Source organism: Photinus pyralis, unplaced genomic scaffold (assembly GCF_008802855.1).
Source record: "Photinus pyralis isolate 1611_PpyrPB1 unplaced genomic scaffold, Ppyr1.3 Ppyr1.4_LG1, whole genome shotgun sequence".
Taxonomy (NCBI): domain Eukaryota; kingdom Metazoa; phylum Arthropoda; class Insecta; order Coleoptera; family Lampyridae; genus Photinus; species Photinus pyralis.
In genome coordinates this window covers 2,240,618-2,260,874 of record NW_022170249.1, presented here as the reverse complement: position 1 = coordinate 2,260,874, position 20,257 = coordinate 2,240,618, and the positions used below count along the sequence as shown (strand labels likewise).

Here is a 20,257-nt window from a genome sequence, read left to right as displayed (position 1 = left end):
GACGTATGTTTTCAAAAAAAAAAGTTGCCGTCAATGAAATGAATGTAATATTTTATATTTTTTTTGTATTATAATACTTTTTTCATGACTGTGTTTTTTTGTAAAATCTACCATTTATTAAAATACTAATTTAATATTCTCATGAGTTCGTAACATTTCTTGTCTAAATCCAGGTTTAAACAGTATATAAAGTCATTCCAATGTTGGCTCAATTTTGGGGGGTCCATTATTAGATCTACACATATAAGGGGTGTTCATTATTGGTACATGCTCCCGAGAATGTTTGGAATTATCTAATGGTACTTTAGAAGGTGCATGTTAACGTTACATCCATTGATTATTGTAGACAAAAGTTGATAGTAGTAGAATCCGGCTTGCCGTCATTGTCATTGTCCTACTTCGAGAGAAACTGGAAATCAGTTTTAATTGCATTTCACCCTAAAAAAAATATAAGGCAGTAGCGACTCAATTTATTACGCGGTATTGCCATGGAACCAATTTCGTAAAAAAATATTATATTGATTTCTCACACATTTAGCGCCCGGGCTAGAATTTCTGTATCCAGTCGATTATAAACCCACAAATGGCGAATCCTCTTGTCTACATTCCCCGGGCACAAATTCACCACATTCTATTTGTTCACAATCAAGCGTTTGCGACGGAGAATGTTTTCCCATTATGCCTTCCCAAAAGATTGTATAAGACATTAGGCAGAACAATGTGATCTACCTTAGATGGAAATTTATTATCTGAATGGAAAATACCAAATCTTGATGCTAATATCCCGAATGCGTTTTCTAACGTTCGTCTAGCTCGCGATAGTCTGTAATTATATATTTTTTGCTCATAATGGAGTTGTTTTTCTGAATATGGCTACATTAAGTTGGGAAGAAAAAGAAAGGCATCATCCGTTAAAAAAGTACAGACGTGAGGAGTGTTTGTTCAAATACATCGCCATCTTCATAATTTGGCAGCTTGAAGGTAGAAAAACTACGTATAATACCCACAAATTTTTACACAGTCCTTTTCTTATAGGAAGAGATACAGTCCGAGACGCCACCCCTTTCCCCAACCCCTGGATTGGAAGAAAAATCATCATCGAGTACCGATATAATCCAACATTCTGAACGTGTACGAGCAAGGGGTAAACTAAATAACAAAAAAGAAGCGAGGATCCACAAGACTGTGGGGGTATTGAACAAGGAATGGGATGCTTTTGGAGTAGCCGTCGCTTTCATATTGAGGAAAATGGATCGGGGGCAAGCTTTTTTTAAAGTACATAAATTCTTAAAAACGACCTGCATTTATACAAACCATGGTATAATAACATATATTTAAAAACTTTGAGATAATTTGATCAAGACATCATCAATTCATGACTTTTATTACCGAGAAATTTCCACAGCTCTTGAAGTTGACAGGTTTTCCTGAGGCGTTATCACGGAGACATTGGGTGTTTGTAAACCTCTAAAAAATATAATGAAAAAAGGTAACCTATGATAATAATAAATCAAAAACCTTGCTTTTTCTTTCACATTCAGCGGGGTTGATGTTTACTGTGATGTGGAAGGTTGCATTTAGAATTCCGTTTTCCCTAAGCATAACGTTGGGGCTGTGTTTAATTTTACATGACAATGATTTCCCTTAATGTAAAAATCCTTTTTTTCAAAATGTTTCGAACAGATCAGTTTATATCGGGTAGTCTTCAAATCTAAATCCTGCCTCCCTAGAGCAATCAACCATTGTTGTAATCTGTGTTCGTCGCGTGGAAACCTAAAAGTATTTCTCATTAATTCAATTACTTGCGTCTTTATTCCGTTACTTATGGAAAGTGATGCCCTTCGGCTTGAAGCGGCGAATGTTCTTGCAATCTTTCACTATACAAGTCATTTCACGTGTTAAGGTTAACACTTAACCCAAAACATAAACAAAATACGACACAAAGGGTGTAAAAATGGCGGCGTCCATACGGTCGCGTACTTTTCTGGATGCGCACTCGTCGATCACCAATCTCCCCTCTCTAATGTCTCTGGCAAATATATTACTTTTAGCCAAGCAAGATTTCACTATTCCATGGCATGGAGTATGAGGCCATCGGTTCATAACTCGACCAAATAGTGAGGCACGCTCTCTTTCATATAAAACATTTCCAAATTGGCCAATGGTAGCCACAGCAATAGACTTCCGGTCTTCTGCGGTTACCTAAATAGATAATTTTTCCTAATAGTTTAAGGGTGTCTGTGTATGACATTAGTATACCTGCAGATCGTTCAATAATTTTCTGCATTCGATGGTTACCATTGTGTCAACATCTGGTTCCTCGGAATGTATACTGTCAACTGTCTTGGTGTTGATGATTTTTTGTGGCGTGTGCGAGTTTCGAAAGCCGTCGTTTAGCTTTGCTAGCAGCTTTAGCACATTGCTCATTTACGAATTTTTTGAAGTAAACTCCTGAACTTCTGGTAAATGTGTTTTTCCATGCGGGGATGGACCAATTGGGACCATTATTATAATGTAGACCCGCAAGGCATACTCGTGTACCATAAGAGTTACGTTGAACTACAGGTTTAGTCTTACCCATGTTAAATCTGGCTATGATATCCATAAGCCCTTCCACCGCCTTGTTATTTTCGTTGGCAATCAAAAGGTGAGCTTTCTTGGCTAAAAGATTATCACTACCTAAACAATGGTTGCTGTGATGGTAAGCATTAAAAATTAAAAACACTTTCAATGTGATTTTATTGTTTGTGTCTTCAATGTTGTTACATACTTCTTCCCTACATTTAAAATGTTCACCCATACACGTGATGCAATCTGTTCACCGAATTCAATTGGAGCATATCACTGTCCACATTTCGCCCTTTTCGTTAACTTTTTAATTTGGAGTAAAGTTTTCATCCAGCCAAACTAATGCCCAATGTCATTTTTTATGGGTCGGAGATTTAAAGCCACAGTTGTTCAAGGAATGGTTAGTGCACTCCATTTTCCTCACTTCTGCATCTTTCTTTTTATTCTTGCGTATACGCTTGAATCACGATCAGCAATAAATTCGCAGTACCGCATCCCATGTATCCCTTCGCTCTTTGTGAATCCTTCAACAAGCATATTTGCACCCATGAATAAGAATCTCTGTCTTTCCCAAATTTATGTTAAATTCTTAGATGTTGGCATATATATATATATATATATATCGCGAAATTTTGGGAATCTTAACTAGAATGGACAAGGGCGGTTTCCATGTAATTAATTTTTTTTTTAATTTACATTTTTGTTTTGTATCGTTCGTTAAGTACATCAACAGAAATTATTGTTACGAAAAAGAGGTCAAGGTTTGTAGTGTTTACATTTTAATCTCATCTTTAATTTTATTTAACGTAGATTTCTGAGAATTTTATATCGCTTTTATTCTGTTATCATTGTAAACGCTTAATTTAATTGACAGGTGGATGTTATTTATCGCCTTTTCATTGTATTTAAAAGATAGAAAATTCTATTTTTCCTAGTATTTTAATTTTGTGTTATCTCTTAATGTCGGTTAAAAATTGATTATAAAAATAATTTCTACCTCTAGTTTAACTTACCTAAGTGGGGAAATTTTCTGTTGTCAACTGCTTATCATTGGCTAGTTTAATTTGTAATTTTTGAAGAAGGGTTTCCACTTTAAATAGAACGGAGAGAGAAGAGGAAGGGCTTTTTGCCAGAGTCAACAGAGAACTACGTTTCTTTGTTTGAAAAATTTAAATCGTTTTTTTTGCCAAGTGGAGAGCAGATCCACGTCTGCAGAAGTTTGAAGTTTGTTTTGGAGTTGTGAAGTTTTTATCGTCAGTTTGTTGCCAGTCAGGGCAGTTTTTGGTTTGAGTGAAGATTGTTTTATTTCGCTTCGGCGAGTTACCGCAGTAGTTTGGATTGTGTAGAGGCCAGCCAGTTTTGGAAGTTGGTGGAGTTTCCGTTTTACGGAGTAACAAGCCGAGTTGCGGCAGTTTTGGAAGTTTGGACCTTCAGTGAAGTGCGTCACTAAGGGGTGTCGGCGCCGACTTAAGTGTTTGTTTGTGTAATTTCGTATTTTGTTGTATTTTTTTGTGTGTACCGTAATTGGGATTAGCAGTTTTGGACATGTACCGAATGTAAGTAAGATTGTTTTAATTGTAGTTTTTTTTCTTTGTAATAATTGTTTTGTTTTCCTTGTTTTTTTTTATTGCGTAACCATTAAAACTGAAATTTGTAATTCTCACATTAATTTCTGTGTTTTGTCTTTCGAACGATTTCATTTCCTTTAATTTACTGTTTTCTTTTAAGACTTGCCCAAGGTCCATTTTATTTAATCAAAATTCTTAGGATCGATTTGGAATTTAAGGTCTTTGGTCTAACCCACTATCTGTTAGAAGTTAATAATTTAACTGAGAAGAGTCGAATTCCTCCTCTGTGTTGGGGAGAAGTTTTGTTCTGAGGAAGATAAAGGTTTGAGCTAGCTAGGTTGGTTTAAGTGTTTTGTGTACGGTCTTTTTGGCCAACGGACCGGTGTGTATATATATATATATATATATATATATATAATGCCCTTATTGAGCTACACCTACACGAAAAAAAATTTGTTTTCATTACCAACTACTCACTACTCAAAGGGCGGAGTTCAGATTGTAATAAAAATTATTACTCCCTGCTCTTCCATTCAACCCAAAATTGAAAGTTTAAATGATGATACCATTTAAAAAAAAAAACGACGTAACTATACTACCTACTTACGGAAAGAAAAAGAAAGTAACTATACTACAGATGATCTTACGAAAAGAAGAAGAGAAAAAAAAAAGAAAACACACATTTGAACTTCAGATAACAATTGCAACATCACCTGGCTACTGTGCTTGCTTTTGTGGTATGAACATCTTGCAGTTCCTCTTAAACTGTTTTAAAGAAAGTGATTTGAGATTTAGAGGGAGTGGGTTATAACTCTTGTAGATGTTGTAACTAAAGCATCTTTGAAATAAAGCTGTTTGATGGAGTGGCGGACTTACTAAACCCCTAAATCTCAAATTTAAATTATGTACGTCGGTTCTATAGGTTATTTTATCATGGAGGTACGCCGGTGTCTTATTTAGGATGATAGAATGGTAAAGCACAAGACTATGATGCAGTCGCCTATTTTTCATATTGAGCCAATTTAAATCTTTCAATTTATACGTGATTCTATCATATTTCCTTATGCCGAAAATTAATCGCATACAACCATTCTGCAACTTTTGAATGCGCAATTTTCTAGTATACGTCTATACATAATTGCATATTGCCACTTATACATGTGCGAAAGTCTTTAATATGCATGTGCCTTGGCCTTGCCCAAATAATTTCTGGGATTAATTTAGACACCATATGCAAATGAAATGCCTTATGCTTAATTGTACAATGACCTATATGCAAAAGCAAAATCATTGCAGTTGCCTATTCCAAATGCAGTATGATATTTAAAATCATTTTTGTTTTGTTTTGTGAACGGTTGGCAATTTAATTTCCAACCCACAAGTATTTGCTTTTGGGTACAAAGTATCCTCGTGCAAGAAGGAGATTTGTGGTTTATTTTCATAGCCCAATAGTGGTACTGACTCGGCACCAGTGCGTATTATTCTTCTCAGGGTGCATACACCGGCGACCTCTATACCCAAAAAAAACAAGTTCACACCACAATGAAGTATTCATTGCAGATTCTATTTGGAGGAAAACTAACGACTGTAGCGCCCTCTACTGTGAACCGGTGGAATAACATGCGATTATTGGCTACCCAAATTATTTTAGAGCAAAAATGTATTAAGGTTTTTTTTACGTCAATCAACTGTATTACTTTTCAATGTTTTGCATAATAAAGACGGAAAATTGCAACAATAAAACCCGCATCTTTGCAATAATCTGTAATGCCATGGAATTTTATAATACAAAAATTACGCCAATATCCGTCTTGCCATGGAATGTCTGCTATAAAACAAATCAAATTCTATCAAAAAGTATTATGTTTAGAACAGCGAATTCAACATAAAGAACGACCAAATTACTAAAAACGATTTCCTATTTACAATAAATGTTCGAATAAGACACCATTAACTGCAAGACAGTAACCAAGTCGAGCATAAAATCCATTTCGAAATGCTGTTAATTGATAACTGGATATCTTTTTGTTTTAGAAAATTCCATGGCATCGCAGATTATTGAAAAAGATGCGGGTTTTATTTTTCCAATTTTCCGTCTTTATATGAAAAAAATGGAAAACTAATACGGTTGATTGGCCTAAAAAAATGTTTTTTCTATTTCGGTGTTACAATGAGAATTTTGTGCAACTGTTTTCCTCAAAAACAGTGTTTCAATGAGTTCCATTGTAACATTGTTTTTGGTAACTTTTCATCTCTAAGTTGGCAGTTCGCCAAGACGTCAACGTCAAATCATCAGATGTGAAATCAAATTACGTAAAATTTATGTGTTTTCCTTGATTTTTGGTACACGAAGAACTTAATACATTCCAAATCAGCAGTTTACACATCCACCATAAATAAATGTATCTACGAATAAAAAATTACACATTCACGGAATTTAAAGTTTCCAATTGTCAGTGTTGTGTTTATCTACGCTGCCAACTTAAAATTTGTCAACGTAAATAGTGTTGCCAACTTAAGACATATTAATTCTAAAGTTTCCTGTAGTTTTTCATATTCGCTACGCCACTCGTGCCACAAGATAGTCGTATTACAATAGGTCGCATTGTAACACTTGTCTTTCAATATACTATTCTACCAAAAACTTTAAAACATTTTTGCTCTAAAATAATTTGTGGAGCCAATAATCGCATGTTATGAATTTTACATTGAAATCCCTATGACGCGTTACGCAAGTCACCACCCTGTATAAAGTTTGGTCAAAAATATATGTATAAAGTTTTCATATTGCAAAATTTAAACTATTGATGTGATATATATTATTTCGGAAAATATATATTATTCCGAGTAAAAGTTTATATATTAATTTCTCTAATATATTTGTTAATTTGTCTACATTATTTCCGGTTTTAATTATGACATAAACGGCGCCTCATATTCACGTACCATACCAACATAACAAAACCCACTTCCGAGAATTAAATTAGCCTTGATCTGATCACCAAGAAATTTTTCGTGTTATAATGTTGGTACGGTGTTCATTCCCAAATGTAACTTTTCAATGGACTAGTACGACTTGCCAAACTGTTTTTACTTGTTAAACTGAAAAAAATACGCACGTCTGTAAAAACGAAACCTACACTGGACTTTGTAGCACCAGAACTTCAATTTCCTTTGATAGATGGCATCATGTGTAGCTTTTAATATGAAATAGCAGTCGTACGATTCACCAAGTAGTACCGTAGTTGCCCTCACACTGGTTAGACTTTTCACGTACAATGCAAACAACTTCGCCATTACGGCTATAATTGTTTCCGTCTCTTTATCGCTCATGTGTTGACATGCGTTATATTTTTTATAACATTAAATATGTAAGAAGTGCTTCTCTTTTTTTCCTGATTTGCGGTTAAACATTACCCACATGAATTGAATTAAATGCGCTCCCGTTCAAAAAAAAAACGTACACGACCGAAGCTTGAGCGGCGCAACGCACTACGTCCCTCAACATCGTTCGTCAATATGAACACTTTCATTTAAAATAAATTGCCCGCATTAGTTGAAAGCGCTCGATCGGTGCCAATGTGAACGCGACCTGTACATTCACATCGCACTGAAAAGACCGCCTGTTAAAAGTAACACTTTGAAGTTGTGTTAAATTTCCGCCATTAATTGTAATGGATTTAACGAGTTCACGTATTTTTATAAAAAAAGATTCTTTTCGAAAAGCATAGGCACCTAAGAAATGTAAACCAGAGCATTCTTGATTAGTGCATGCGCGAAACCACAGCATCTCTGCAAAGCGACGTGGTGCTGGGCATCCCAGGCAGTCCGGGTTCGACGCCGGGAGATTCTCTACGTTTCGGCGATTTTCCAACGCTACGCGACGTGATTGATCGTAAATACTATTTTAAGTACCTATCATAGTTAGAGATACAAATCAAACGTTTAACATTTTTCTCGCGGTTTTGACATTTATTTGGGTTTCGTTGTGCGAAAGTCCTTAACTTATGGTAGTTTTTTAATTAAATTTTAAGCTGTGTCATATTTCAACTCTTATAGTTATTCAGGTGAGTTATACTTTAATTTTTATCAATTTGAGTGCGTATGTTAATACATGTTGCGTAAACTGTAAAAAACAAGTTTTCTTTCACCCCATGAAATGATAGCTTGAAGCGTTTTAATTTTCAATTAAATATGAAATACCTTTTGTTTTCACATTTTGGATAACTTGGGGAAAATAGCAAACGCATTGGGTTAAATATATTAATTTTGTAGTAAGTTAGCTGCTTTACTTTCGCTAATAACCTTTTTCACTCGTTCCACATATAAGAGATATCCTACCTTAAGGTTCATTTACAAAGGCGATATTGTCAAGATTATTCTATTCCAAAACAAATTAAAACAATTTGCAGGATAATTAGATCGTTAGACTCCTTTAGCGTTCCGTTGAGCTCTCTTTATAGCCTCCTCTTTAAGGAGACTAGAAAGACTATTCGTTTAAGAATTGGAAAACCCCAACGTTTGTAGTGCTTAAATTTCAACGTAATAATATTAACTTTTTCGTGTCTGTTTCATTTTCTATAAGTTTCGATCGGCTCATATTAGAACGTACTTAAAGACACTTAAGCTTTAATTTTTCACTTAACGATAAGACGCACCGAAGGCAAGATCTTACGATATCCAATTCCTTTGTAATCCAAGTACAAAATACGTTATCGATTACCAGTTGCTGCTGTTCACGTAGCATGCGAAATTGTACAGTTGAAATTGACTCAATTATATAGCACTCAAGGAAAAAAGCGAAAATGTGATAAATTACCAAAGTTCGAAGAAAAGTTTAATTCTGTTTTAATTACTTTCAGACATTAGCAAAACCTTATTCCAGTAATTAACTTCTTCCGTCACGCCGGTCAATCATAGTGGATGGGCGATGAGTAAACCGCTAATCGCTGTAACTCAAATGTTTGTAATTAGCAAAAATTTATTGGACAACGAAAAAGTTCCTTTGAGAAACTTGTTGATTTAGAAACATCTCAAGCTGTGTATGGTCGAGATTTGAAATATGTTACACAAGCGATGCACAACTTTTTTTTATAACCGCGGATCCTTTATTAAATAACTTTAGATTCCAGGGCGACCCCGGCCTCGAACTTAAAACAGTATTTTTTTTAATTTTCATCTAATGTAATATTAAGCAAAAAGAGAGGAAATACGTATGCCAGTCGTGCGTAACGCGGCGCATTTCAAATAAGGAATTAATCAAAGGGTTCCAAATGTATTTCAATCTACCGTCACGAGGGACTTCCATTCCAGTCTAACGCAACTAGGATTACTGCGTTCTGATATTGCCGAGATCAATTGCAAAATTCATCTAATGTATGCTCCCTCTCATCTTAGCGGTTTTTGTAGATGCCTAATTATATCAACCCTAGTTATTAGATGCACTTGGAACATTTCCTTTGAAGCTCAAATTTTCTAATTACGACATACATGTTTAACTATCAGCCGAAAAGCCTATGATTTAAGCAGACTATCATCGACCATTGAAAATTGAATTGTTTCTACGCGCGCTGCAGTGAATTACATTATGAATATTTAATGACACACAAAATGGTAGATGTTAAGTTAAATGCCTTCCACAACAAAGCGCATATTGTAGTACTCAGTAGAACTACTTAGTGTTTATTCGTTTTGTTTATCGCCATTTAGTTTAACAAAGTTGATTACTGCTTTGTATCAAATACCTATTTGATCTTCTGATTCGTTAATAAATTTCTTTAATTAAATTTTTATGTGTGTGGTAGTGAATATGACCCAGAATTAGAAGAAGGTTAATCCTAATCCTAACTAGCGTAATATCAAATTCCTTTTTGGCAATTTTAAGTTTTTCAAATGCAAGTCCACTAAGTTTATTACTGATCGGCGGTCTTGGGGTGGTTTTAATTTGATGTGTAATGTTATGTGTGCATGAAGACTTGCCTACGGGTCTTTTGTGGAGAATTGATGTGCCGATGATAATTTTGATACAAGAGACGTCTGTTACTGGGATTACATAAGGGGTTTAACACCCTACAAAATTTAACTACCCGTATTTTCAGTAATATTACGACGGATAGTTTGTCACATGTTAAAATTTAGATAAATCAGTCGAGTTCAATAATCATTTACAACAGGGATGCACAGACTTATTAAGACTAGGGGCCACTCGGGCAAATCATGAACTGATGGCGGGCCGCCAGAAGTATAGGTAATTAAAGAAATAAAGAATTGATAATAATGTATTAAAATTAAAAAGGAATTTATTAATTTGAAGCGTGGCACTGCATAGTGCTTACAATCTTTTTTATATTTGGCTCAAATTTACTTGTAGCAACACGTAAAACTGCTTCCAAACTTTCATTTGCAAGGCGGTTTCTATTTTTTGTTTTATTATTATTAAGTATTGAAAAAGTTTGTTCACATATATAGGTAGAACCAAATAAGCTGGCACATTTCAGAGCGTTTGTGCGCAACTCTGTACATAATTTTATCAATGCAGCGGTAAAAGTTCAGCAAGTCCCCTTCGTTGAATTTGTTGCGTAAATCTTCGTCGTTTTGAATGTCGATAATTTCTAACTGCATTGACTCTGGCGCATTTTCAACTGAAATCGTGAAAGGATTGCTGAATATGTCCAACAGAGGTTTCACTTTTTTAAACTCCGAAAATCTGTCTTGAAAAGATTGAATCAAAATATCCAGCTTTTTTACATAACTGAAATTAATCACAGTTTTGTTGAATTTTTCAGCCATTTTCTTATAATTCGGAAAATGATTGTAATTTCCAGAATTCAATTGCGATCTGAAAAGTGTCAGCTTGCATTGAAAGGATGATACATGAGCGTAGAGCTGGGATATCAGTTGATTTTTACCTTGAAGCCGTGTGTTCAAGACATTCAAATGATTTGTAATGTCAACTAAAAAAGCCAAATCACACAACCCCCATCAGGATTTTTAAGTTCCGGGACATCCCTTTGCTTTTCCGCCAGAAATATTCCAATTTCTTCTATTAAATTTAGAAATCGTTCAAGTGTCAATCCACGACTTAGCCACCTTACTTCTGTATAATACAGTAAATCTCCATATTCGCTTTCGATGTCATCAAGGAATTGTTTGAATTGCCTGTGATTGAGTCCTCGTGATTTTATGAAATTTATAGTCGAAACTACCACTTTCATGACATTTTGAAAATCAATTTTTTTAGCACAAAGGGCTTCTTGGTGTATAATGCAGTAAAACTGCATGAGATCTTCAGCCTTTGTGTTTTTTTCTTGCAGATGGTTTTTCAGCAGAGTAACTAGCCCGGAATTGACACCTATCATCGAAGGAGCACCGTCAGTCGCAACTCCCGCTAATTTTGATAAGTCCAAGTCAGTTTTTGAACACTCATCCAAAAGTACATTGAGTATATCAACTCCTTTGGTTTGACCTTTCAATGAACACATTCCTAATAACTCTTCTAAGACTTCAAAATCTTGAGTAACACCTCGTATGAATATGAGAAGTTGAGCTGTGGAACTAATATCAGTGGATTCGTCGAGTGCTAATGAAAAAAATTCAATGATCTTAGTTTTTTCAGATAATTGTTCCGAAATATTACCTGACAAAGACATAATTCGTCTTTGGATAGTCATACGATTCAGTTGAATTTTCTCAAATTTTTTTGCTGCTTCTGGACACATTTTCTTAGCGGCAATTTCTATGCATTCTTTTACAAAATCCCCATCATTGAAGGGGCGACTTCGCTTGGCTATCATTTGAGAAATTTCATAACTAACTTCTGTAGCTGTTTCTGAATCTTGAATGGGTTTTGTAAACATAGCTTGCTGACCAATAAGCTCCCGTTTTAAAGACAACATTTTTTGCTTTCTTAATTCGCCTGTAAACTTGGTAAAAGAAGGATGCTGCGTTTCATAGTGCCTTTTTACATTATATTCCTTTGCAATCGCAACAGAATTCTTGCAAATTAAACAAACGACTTTGTTATGCGACCATACAAAAAAGTATTTCTCAGTCCAAATTTCTTGAAACTGCCGATTTTCATCTTTAACCTTACGTTTTTTACTAGGTCCTGGTTTGTCCATGTTGTTTTCTAATCCTGGCTAGGATTAACAGAGCACCTAAAAACAATTACAGTACCTACTTGAATTACCCATCTTTTTTTAAATTATCAAAAAGAATTGATTAAATGGGTAGGGAAACACTTATTAAAACAGAGTTTTCACAACACAATTATACACGGCACTTGACGGGTTAACACTGCAACAGGAAATCTACGTTGAATGTGGATCAAAATATTGCTTTCTGTTGACACTTCACTCAAATTAAAACCGAACTGTCGGTCACTGCCGATTAGCGTGGCGCGTCGGAAACTTGAAACCGACTCTGGAAGCTCCGTGTATCTACGCGAGCAATCGTCGTTGCGCCGCCGGCCGCCGCGCTTCTTCAAGCAAACGAATTTAATCGAGATTTTTTTTCGTTTTATTCTGGAATAGAATTCAATATTTTTCGAATGTACGGGAGTATTATTTTTGCTGTCGGCGGGCCACCAGTATTCGACCGACGGGCCGCATGGGCCGCGGTCTGTGCATCCATGATTTACAACCTTCAAATAAATCAGTCTTAGGTGAAAACTTCGTTTTTAAAATTTTACGAAATGATACGTGGCCACTTTCTCTATCGGTAACTTTAACAATCCCTTCAAATGACAAAATTGGAACACGCAAACGGAGTATCGGTTTCCTCTTTACACAACAATTGAAAATTTTAATATAGGTACGTACATACGCAACTCAGTTAAGACTTTCGTCATATTATACTGAACTTAACAAACAAATAGACAACTGGACTAACTTCTCCTAACCGAGTCCCTACACGAATTGTATTTATAATAGAAAAATGTTTTCTTTATAGGGTAATTCAGGATTAGATAACCAGGCGGGATAGATGGCGAACCGCGAATAGTTACCGTTATTGTTATATGGTGTTACCAGTGAGAGAAGTTATAGTAATTGAAGTGAATCATGTGAGCGCGTTGTAGCGGCGTGTGTAACACTGCATTTTGAAGTCCTATAAAAGGCATTTACTTATTGAAAGTCATCTTGGGCTAGTAGCGGAAACAGACCTTGCAAACTCTTTCGAAATGCACGAAATCGCATAACCCAATATCGCGTGCCCTTCCGTGTCCCTCTGCCCACAGTCCTTACAGTTCTCTGTTTTCCTTTTTTTTCTACGCTGATAGTAGTATTTGCTTTGTAGATGTAGAATAACTCTCTATGTACGAATGACAAACGATTACAACTAAACAAATGAAATATTGCAACTTGGGGGGCTAACTATACGCTCAAAATTTGAAATTTGAATAATTAAATAACGGTCAACCAACAAACGTCAAAATGTAACTAACAAACGATTGCAATAAAAATATTCCAAAAGTGGGGGGGGGGGGCTAACTATACGGCTAAATTTTTGAATTTTGAATAGTTAAATATCGATCAACCAACAAACGTGAAAATGTAACTAACAAATGTCAAAAAACGATTGCATTAAAAATATTGTGAACATTTAAAAAGTGGGGGGCTCACTATATCCCCAAATTTTGAAATTTGAGTAACTAAATAAAGGTCAACCAACAAAGGTCAAAATGTAAGTAACAAACGATTGCAATAAAAATATTCCAAAAGTGGGGGGGGGGGGCTAACTATACGGCTAAATTTTTGAATTTTGAATAGTTAAATATCGATCAACCAACAAACGTGAAAATGTAACTAACAAATGTCAAAAAACGATTGCATTAAAAATATTGTGAACATTTAAAAAGTGGGGGGCTCACTATATCCCCAAATTTTGAAATTTGAGTAACTAAATAGAGGTCAACCAACAAACGTCAAAATGTAACTAACAAACACCAACAAACGATATATGTAAGTATAGTTATACCCCTTTACTCAAACAAATAGCATTCCCTTGCTACTTAAATCTATGTCCACATTATGACATCTTCCTTTTTTTATTAACTAGACATATCCTTTTGCATGAGTAAAATGGGGTATATTTCTTTTCCAAAACTACACTTATTTCATTTTACACAATTTTTGACATATATCCCTTTACACGCGAACCATCGACGTGACGATTTCCTTTGCATTTTAAATAATTACTTTAATATTAAATATACTCGTAATATTATTTTATGTGGTACCTATTGATTCTTGTTTTGTAGTAATTAAATATTCGTAGTCAGTATTATGCGCTGGTAACAAACGATTAATTAATTGAGTGGACTGTATGAAAAAGAGATCTTTCTCGTGCATTTTCTAATGAGGAAATTAAAAAGAAAATGTACACAAACTATTTATTAATTATGTACAAGCGAAATGCAATCACAATGATAAAACTAATAATATGAATCTTCTTGGTGAACCGGCAGGACGAATTCATAGATAGAGGGAACTTACGTGTGGTTTTAACGGCCAAGGGGCGAACACGAACGGTGGTTGTCTAATTGTCCACCCACGATGAATCGACGGACGACGAAAGGGTGGCGGATGTTGATGGAAGGCGACCAAATTTTTAATTCAAATTGATTGTTATCGGCTTTCTTATTTGGTGGATTTCTAGCGGGCAATCAACCTTTCTCGATTCCCTTTTTCTTCGACCATGGTCATTCGAAGCCCACTATAAGTAAGCTGGAAAGTGAAACCGGAAGGTAACGACGTAAAGTACGGTAAATACGGAAAACGAAATGTTAAACAGAAAAACTATATTATAAGGGAAAACAACACTTAGTAGTCAATATCAGAAACGCGAATAATTTGGCAAATAACTAACTTTGTTAATATTCTAAACTTGCTGATTTAATTACTTAATCTACGTTTCGTTTTTACCTATCAAATTTGTTCAGTTTCTGTTTTGGATCAATTTATTATGATAATAATAGCACAGTGATGTATACGTAGAATGTAAACGTTGTGTTTAAATTTGCTTTCCTCGCTCTTGGTTTAGGCTTTGTTAATTAATAAAAGCAAACCTGTTACATAAATTTTATATAATTATATTTATTCTTCTTAAGCCTCATTTTATATATAAACATGGAGCGAAAGAACAGTCGCAATTGCAGCAGGAAGGTTCTATTTGTTCAGCATTTAGTCTTGAACTGATTGTATTATTAATTTAGCAATTTGTGTCCAACACATTATTTTTATCAAAATTGTAGTATGCAATGTCTACGCTTATATACCGCTTTTATACATTTGCAATTATAGGTTTAAAATTACTTGTCTCTTCTGTTCCGTATATAAATCGTAGAACTGCATTTATTTTTCAACGTCCGCAAACGACATCTTTTTGTCCAAATTAGCAGAGCAAGAATCTGACACTTCCAGAGTACATAGAAGAGTAAATTATACCAAACGCTCTATCAGACATGCATATTTGATCAAATTTGCAAGATAAAATATACTGGGAGAAAGACTTTAGGCGTTACATATTCCCGAAATTGAGTTAAACAATGTTTTGTTCTTTAAATGAATATTTAAAACTTAATTTCGTTGTATCAACCAATTCCTTATTTGTACACCACGTATGAACATGAAGATCGTTGAATCTCAAATTTATTCATGGTGAATTGTAAGTAGAAGATGGTTTAAATTTATGTAGAGATGCTTGTAGAAATTACCACCGATGCAAACACGAAAATATCGTATTCGTACGCGGTATAATCACAAAGTACGAGCCTTATTTCTAGACCTAACTGGAAGAATTCTAACAGAAGTACAGAACGCTACTGTATACAGGACCACCTTATTTATACCGAGCGATGCAGCAGTTAAACAATTACCTGATCCTGATGTTGACTAAATTTTATTCATTTTGAAAGACACAGTAGCCTCGATCAGCTTCCGACCATTCCAAAGAATTAACTACAAAAAATTTTAATTAAAACCTGACATTCTTGGGCACGAATAGAAAAACCTGACATTGAAAACTCTATCTAGGTCGCCTTTGGGTTCGATTCAACACATTAAACAAAGACAAACAGTTTTTCAATAATGTAATAAAATCTGGTCGTAAAAATTTTGCGATATTCAGCACTAACACAAGCACACGCAGACAGCTTCCGGAACCTCACTTCTTTTTATTAAACTGGATCTTGATGACAAAAAAAGCAACTGGCTTGTTGAATTAGATGACAAAATTTTGTGACTTAGGACCGCAAAACACTTTTACTTTAATGACAAACCTTATTGAACGGCTTAATCTCTCAATACGATTACTTAACCTCTTAGTAATAGTAGAAAGGTTGTGGTGGTGTGTTTGGTAGATGTACCTTCTAAATGAATCTTGATGCCCCCCCCCCCCAATTTCGTTTTTTATATCATATCTGCACCTACACAGGTGCGAAACGAAAGTGTGCCTAGCTGTGCAAAGACAGTCGGTTTCTTTTTTTTTTAATTGGGGGTTATATCAAAATTATCCCCCCTCCTCCACAATAATTTTCTTCAGCTTCGCTGAGATAGATGTACAAACAAATCAAAGTGTGCCTAAATGTGCAAACGAGCCAAAGGCGGCCGGTTTACGTCCACTATTTCCTTTTAATTATCAGCAACACTCTGTAATTGGGCGCAAGCTTGTTGAAGGCCCAGAACAAGAGGGGCATTAAACCTCCATGTTACATAATAATAGAAACATAGTAACATTACTGTTCTTACTACTTAATATACTATTCATCTAGTTCATCTAGTAATTAACATTAAACGTTACTAATAATAAACTAAAGTACCACACGTCAATGACATATACTATGTTGAATTACCACAACAAAGTAATAGAACATAGTCAAAGTAATCACTTTCGTTTCACACATTTAACGAACTATCAAGAATGGCAACTAACTAAATTGCGGGGCAGACCGAGATTAATGCATGGAATATTACCTATAACCTACATGCCATGCTGAAATACGGAACTTGCATTGGACTAAAATTTACATTTCGAAGTTTGGATCAATAAACACGTTAAATACGAACATACATTGTTATAAAAATCGTAATCTAGTGTGTGTAAATGACGGCGATGGTTTTTGAGATGCCAACGAACGTTATCGTAACCTGATGTTTCCGTTTTGAGAATGTACCGCCTGCACAAGGATTTCACGTTTTACCATACCCGTGATAAATCAATCGTCACTTGTCAGGACTAGGTGAGTGACAAGTTCGCGAAAGCGTCAACGTATCGGATAAAGATCTATTCGAACTACACCAAATTCTTGGAGACAGAATTTTACGTTGAGAGAGGAAATGGGAGTTTTTGTAGTAGAAATAAATTTTCATTTTATATAATTCCATTGAAAAAAAAAACTGGCACAGAGATGATTTTTAGCATGTTTACTTCATTTACTCATATACATATGGACCAAACAAACGCGGATTATTGAGAACAGCTGCGTGTTTAAGTGTAGACATATTCTTGGAATATGTCCAAGTAAATGCTATTCTCAATTACAAAACAAGTAAAATAGATTACGTGTAAATGCAACGCCAAAATTCTAAAATAAAAGCAAAACACTTCTTGTTTCCTACCCAAAAAGGTGATTTTTCATTAATTTGTTTTGTTGTATTGCATTCTTACAGAGACAATGGTTGGTAATGAGAAAACGGACTGTGTACGCGAACACAATTGCTAGATAACTATCATCAGAAATTGAATAAGCTGCCACAAAGTGTACCTTAATCAATCTTAAAAAAATACGTGGGTAACAAAACTCTCTGCTATAAGTTCTAATGATTGAAAAATTAGAGTATTAAAAAGTTGGCAAGCACTCTCCCAAATGACTATATAATCAGTCACCTAACATTATTACGGGACAGTTTGTTTATTATATTATAACAATTAAAGTAAAATGAAAAGCTGTACTCGCTTAAATGCGTATTTTAATTCCATTCATCAATATCACTTAAATGCAGTTCTTATTTCTACAGCCAAACAATATAATGATCTACAGAGGCAATAGCACGTATTCGCTTCTTGTTCATTTTTACTTTCTGCAATAACCGCTACAGTATTCGAGGTATCAAGGTTACCGGAAAGGACTTTTCAATAAATTTACAGAACGTCTATAATTTCCGACATAATAAAATACACGTGTGAATAATTTTCTCAACCGATTTATTCTCATAAGTGTTTTTTTATACTTAATAAAAACAGTACTTAAATTGAATTGAGTGTCATTAAACCTTTATAGCCGAAGTTTTTTTTCGCTAGGCCTTGATTATTTTCGTGAAGTTAAGCTGAGTATGGCTTTTGGAAAGGTAATTTTTCAAAAAAATCTATACTTTAAGAAAAGTAACCGTTACCATGTGGGAACGCCGCTAGGCTTTTCAATATAGAAACATACACAACCGTAATAGCGAAGTAATGCTTTAGGCATATAACACTACTAAATAGGAGGGTAATCCAGAAAGTAACCGCCGGTTTGAAATAAAAATTAGATTAATGAAGATAGAACAATTTTATTATGTACATCTTAAAACTAAAACTTTATTTTTCCACGTAGTCGCCAAATCGATTCAAGCACTTGTATCTTTTAACAGTCTGCAATCCCATCTTCATAAAAATCTGCCGCCTGTGAATGAAGCCAACCTGTCACGGCGTTTTGGAGCTCTTCGTCATTGTTGAACCGCTGCTGAGACGCAAGCCACCGCTTCATGTATGGAAACAGCCATACATAACCTCAAACTATACCACACACAATTCACACTATTCTACATAAAAACAAGTTGTAAATCAGCATGTGCATGATGAAAGCGCATTTTTGGTAATAGAGATCAGTATTTTATTAGCAAAGTTTAAAATTATCGATCTCACGAGTAATCTAACTCAAAATAGACAATTATAGCCTGCACTGATAGCAGAAAGCTTTTAGTGAAAGTCTCTAGCTATTGTAATTGCTGGAATCTTAGCCGGACAGCCAGCCAGCCATAACGAATATAATAGCGTATTTTTTTCAAAAATACACTACAAACTACCCTTTCACACATACGCACACACCCTATATACAAATTACACGGTACACTAACCTTCCTTAAACATTTTCTTTCATTTCAGCTCAATAGATCCCTCACTCGAACATCACCGACTTACTCTTTTATAAAGGTTTATGTATTTTAGCCTTTAACGGTAAGCTCTCATATTGTAAAACCTATCGCACATAAAATGTAACTTTTAGCTAAGCTCTGATGATGGAATTGATATTCTATGCAATCTGCCTTTCAATACGACGCTTATAATTCTAATGGAGCAATACATCGAAAAAATACTTTATCGAAACATGACATTTATTGCGTACTTAATTTATTAGTGAACTTGCGTGAAAAGTACCCCAAAATAACAAATTCTCATAATAGCATAGTTACCCTTCATAATATCATAGTTACCATATTACAAGAGTTCTAATATTAACGTAACCTGTATGGAAGAAAGCGGCTAAGCTATTGGGTTCAGGTACATATCAACTTGTATATTGAGACTTAAAAGCGCGTTTTTATTTATTAGCATGACCGTTTATATCTACAGATTGGCCACGGGACACTTCTATCTGTATTTGAAAAAAAAAGCAATCAGGATACTATATTTGTTAATTTTTTATTTTTTCTTTATATCCAAACAAGTCCGCAGCATGAGTAGTGAGTCCATAACGTAGATGGTGCATATTTTTCCGCCTACAATGTTGTAACAATACAGGTATAACAAGGAATAGATCGAAAAGGAAAGTTCCAAATTAAGTACTCACCTTGGTCTTAAAGTACGCAAGCAAAAGGTTCTAAAGCTCTTTGCTCCACGCGCCTCACGCCAGGTACAGAACTCAGGGTACTCTTTTTCGTATAATTCTCGGGATTGAATTGGCAATAGATTTTCTAATAAAATATCTTGGGGAACGATTTCGACGTTATCCATCATGAGAAAAATTTAAGATTTGTTTTGTCGTAACCAAGGAGAAAGTAATAGCGGAATTTGTTTTGTCGTAACGAGGGATACAATTTATCTAGTATGTTTCGATAAAGCTATGTATTTCATTTGATATTACC

General features: G+C 34.9%; 1 long non-coding RNA gene across 1 annotated transcript; it reads left to right on the top strand.

The window, feature by feature from the left end:
• Positions 1 to 3,712: 3,712 nt before the first annotated feature.
• Positions 3,713 to 19,667, top strand: LOC116159935. The gene is made up of 3 exons (XR_004143096.1): positions 3,713 to 4,124; positions 19,278 to 19,349; positions 19,399 to 19,667. It is a non-coding gene; the product is annotated as an uncharacterized LOC116159935 (long non-coding RNA).
• The last annotated feature ends 590 nt before the right edge of the window (positions 19,668 to 20,257 follow it).